The 4619-nt window shown below is 43.0% G+C and overlaps 1 pseudogene; it reads right to left on the minus strand.

The window, feature by feature from the left end:
- Positions 1 to 1268: 1268 nt before the first annotated feature.
- LOC131221425 (polyphenol oxidase, chloroplastic-like) lies at positions 1269 to 3475 on the minus strand (annotated as a pseudogene).
- Between the last annotated feature and the right edge of the window lie 1144 nt (positions 3476 to 4619).

Genomic DNA, 4619 nt, shown 5'->3' on the forward strand with positions numbered 1-4619 from the left:
CTATGCCTCAGCCTAAAATCATTAGAAAAAAAAATGGATGGATGGTGTGGGTAAGACTCATACACCACGATGGCCACTCAAAGCTCTTACCCGTCCTAGATCAAGACCGCGGAGTAGGACGCAATCTGCGTCCCTGTTACACGGATAAAACCTATTAGGATTCCCAATCCGTATTGAGTAAACTCTGTGGGGTCCACCATTATTTATGTATTTTATCCGGTCTATCTATCCATTTTACAAGATAATTTTAGAGCCTTTGCTCAAAATAGAAGCATATACAAGGCTAAAATGGACCACACCACAGGAAACAGTGTGAATTGGATGTCCACTGTTGAAAAATTCATGGGGGCCACAGAAGTTTTGGATCCAGATTGTATTTATTCAATTCCATTCATCCCTGTTTTTTAAATCTTAGGAGCAGTTTGGATGACAAATAAACATCACTGTGGGGCCTTAGAAAGGTTTCAACGGTGGAAATCATTATTTCAACCGTTTCCTGTGGTATGGTCCACTTGAGCTTTGGATAAGCTTCAATTTTGAGCTCAACATCTAAAATTAGATGGAAAAACGGATGAACAGTGTGGATAAACCACATACATTCACAGTGGGCCCAACTGAGAGTTTAGTTAGTACGTACGCAATCCATGTCCCTCTACACAGATAAAACCTAACGGGATCTTGAGGCGTATAGACCTCAGGGATCACCCGCTAATTTCATTCGCCCAAAAGAAATCTTAATTGCAAAACTAAATTTAGGGCGTACGAATAAATCTTAAAAAGATCAAAATACCCTTGCTTTTTTTTGGATGCTTACCCTAATAAGGGTATTTTAGTCAAAAAATCAGCATACGAACCAGAAAAGGTCGCTTTTTGCGATATAAGTTTCCAGCCATATAAAATAAAAAAGACATCGTACGACTCGTCCGTTCCTATAATTGTTTCGAACCAAACCTAATCCGCATCCCGGGAATAAACGTGGTATCGATTTTAGATTCTCTACTCGTCAAAGCTAGAAAAATCCGAACGTTTCTGCAATGTAAGTGGTCCGGGATCGATACCGCAATTGAAATCACATGACACCTTATCTATTCATGCTCTTATTTCGTTCGCTCATTCCCACATGAGCAAATGACTCATTACAATCGGTAGAACCTTAATAACGTAGACTCGTTTCTCCATACCAACCGTTAAAGGAAAAGAAAGTATAATTCCGAACCCTTCCGAACGTTACCACTATCCTAGATCGGCTGAGAACATAACAGCAATACTCATAACACAATCCCATCCATTGATTTTAGTGATAAACTAGATCGGATCTCAACAAACAGCAAATGATGAAAAGCTTAAATGATTTAATCAGATTATTATTCCAGGCCTTCTAATTGGACGTTTCATATTACTAGATCACCACCACGTGTCCCGTGAAGGTACGTTGAACTATCTCTAGGAGATCAATTCTATCTTTATCCCTCCAATGGAGACTACGTCCTTCCCCTGACGTGGCACTAGGGTTACCACCACGTCATCATCTGCGTCAGCACCCAAGTCATCCAGAACGTCCGTGATTCCCAACCTAAAACACGTCTTCAGCTTCGTTGTCTTCTTGCCGTGCTTGTGCGGCACATTCACGAAGCTTCCAACGAACTCGGTCGAGCTAGGACCCGTCGAGTTTTCATCCTCGACGTTGATAAACACGTCGAATTTCACAAACGTGTCTCGTTCCAGTTCGATCTGATCGATAACCAGCACCTCTTCTTCATCCTCCTTTTCCTTCTTGCTACGAGACTTCTTCGACCTATCAACTCGGGTTTTGATGACCGAGTCAAGAGCTCGAGGGAACTCGCTCTTCTTCACGGCTGCTGTCGCAGCGGATACCTTGGCTTTAACCGAAGTAGGGCGGGCATTAATCCAAGGGTTATCGACTGGTTGGTATGTGTATCTGAGATTTTTCGAATCCAGGCAGTCGCGAATCTTCACCCTCACGAGCTGAGCGTTCTCGTCGTAGAAGAGGAAGGCCGAGTTTAACCAGTCCGAGTCAGTGAAGTCCTGCCGCTTTCCTCCCAACCCTTTCCATACATTCCACAACCGATCGATATTCGAGTGATGGGCGAAGAAGATAGGGTCGCGGCCCGCCGAGTAGAAGTTGCCCATGTTTTCTGTGTTAGGCTGGTTGCGGTCGCCAGTCCAGATGTGGACTGGTCCGTGTGGGACGTTCTCCAAGGTACCGGCGCCAGGGTCAGGAGCGTCCCCGGCCCTGTAGGTAGAACCCATGAAGAGCTGGGCTGTCTTGGCACCGACCACCTGTCGGTACATGATATTGAGGTTGTCAGCTATCCGTTGCTCTTCGGTGTTGGTGGGATCTGTTAAGTCGTAGTTGAGGTCTATCACCGTCGGTGGCTGGTGCTTGGCGTCACGGAGCTTGTCGTAGAGGGGCGAATTCGAGTCAGCGTAAATGGCAGGAAGTGTCATGCCTTTGGGAGCGTCCCAGTTCCAGAATGGAAGAGCGAATGTGCTGTCACCGATCAACTTGCCGAGTATCTTCTCGAAGAAGTAGAGATAGTAGCGGTGCCATGGCAAGAATAGCCAGGAGTTGTGCACCTGAAAAACAGACATGCCACTGTTATGACCGTGTATTGGAGATATATATATATATATATATATATATATATATATATATATATATATATATATATATATATTTCAAAATCTGAACGGTCCACGTGAAGCAGCACCTCATGAAACCACCCAGGCTCAATTTTTACTTTGATCCAAAATTTTGGTGGGCTATATAAAAATGAAAACAGTTTCCTCACTTGCTTTGCATTTCTTTTTTCTATGGCCCACAACAATTTTAGATCAGTGTGAAAATTTATCACTTGGAGTTTCATGGGATTCCACGTCATATGGACCGTTCGGATTAGATTACCATGACATGTGTGTAAAGGACTGCAAGTGCGTAGGTGGGCAGGTGAGCATGACTCATATATATATATATATATATATAAAATCGGATAAAGTAGCAGAGAACGGTCGTTCTGTTACGATTGTCGTTATGATGTTTTCCAGGACATGACCTGAAGCTCCAAGTCGGGAAAGCCGATCTGATCGTAGGCGGGCAACAATTCGTCGGGGTTGCACCGGTCGGTAGATCTGCGGGCCCGCACTTGGATAAGTCGGGCGGAGATACTGGAGCTCCGATAGCTGTTGGTAGGGTACCGAGGCCAGTGGCGGTGTACAAGCCTCCAATGCCGATGAGCATGTTTCTCCTGTCGATATTTCCCGACGCTCCTTCTCTATGGTTTTCATCTCTGATAGCATTGCATGATGTAATGTTTGGAAGGCAGCTGCGAAGGTGTCTGTTAATGCCGATGGAAGCATGATATATACGGTGCTTCCATCGCTGGTGGTGGGAGGAGGGAGAGGAGGGGAGTTGGATGGTGTTGAGGAGAGACGTCGCCATTGCTGTGTTGTTGTGAATTGTTGTTGTGATGTATTTATAATGAAAATGAAGGGTTGCACATGCGGCACGTGAAAAAGGTTTGGAGAGAGGCATGCGCGGATTTCATACCGAGAGGGGGTGTAGGTGCGGATGTGGCCTCACAAAAAAATGATACGATCCTGACTGTGTGGACAGCATTAATGTGCGGATAGTCTCTGTTAACAGACAAAAATTCAGTGGACTTCTCATTGATCTACGTCATCATCGGCCAGCTCACAAAACACGCCCATTTTCTATCAATTATTTTCTCCATTGGTATACGTCATCGGCTAGCTCATAAAACACGCCCGTTTTCTGTGAATTATTTTCTCTCCAACGAATGGATTGCTTGCTGCACAACCAAACTTTTACCGTGTGGAATTTCTCCTGCCTGAACATGATATATTTGTTAGATCCACACCATCTATCAAGTTTTTTAGATTATTCCAATATAAGAACTCAAAATTGAGTCACTTCCAAAGCTCAAGTGGACCACACCCCAGAAAGCAGCGAGGACTAATGATTGATCATATTCATGTAAATCCCGAGAGATATCTGTTCTAGATTTATGCCGAGGTCACAACAAAGTTATAGGCTTAAGAAGGTGATTCCCTAAGTTAAAGTCGGATGTAATTATAATAAGGGAGGAAATTATAATTTATTAAGTATAGTTTCTGCTGTCCATTCTTGTTTACCAGGTCCATGGATGAATGTTTACATTTTATCTACGTTTCAAGCTATCACATAACACACACACACACACACACACACATGTACATACACCAGAATATAGGTAGCATCTAAACTTGGTTTCTAAGTTTTGTTATGCATTACGATCCAGGATAAATGCTAAGTATAAAGTTTTTAATTTTAGGGATCTATCAATTATGTAAGTGTATAGGGGAACATAACCCACATGTCACACTAGTTTTAAGGAAAACGTCTATCTGAAACCATTATGTCACACTCTGAAAATTGGATACAGAGTGTGCACTCTCAGACCTGAGTTACGGTCCATGACTCATACACCAAGTATACATAATTTCACTTATCATACAATTTATAAGAAGCGTAGTTTTATGTATTATATGTTCTCACTAATATTAAACATTCACACATCCACATAGGTTATTCGAACTCA

This window comes from Magnolia sinica, chromosome 12 (assembly GCF_029962835.1).
Source record: "Magnolia sinica isolate HGM2019 chromosome 12, MsV1, whole genome shotgun sequence".
In the NCBI taxonomy this organism is placed as follows: domain Eukaryota; kingdom Viridiplantae; phylum Streptophyta; class Magnoliopsida; order Magnoliales; family Magnoliaceae; genus Magnolia; species Magnolia sinica.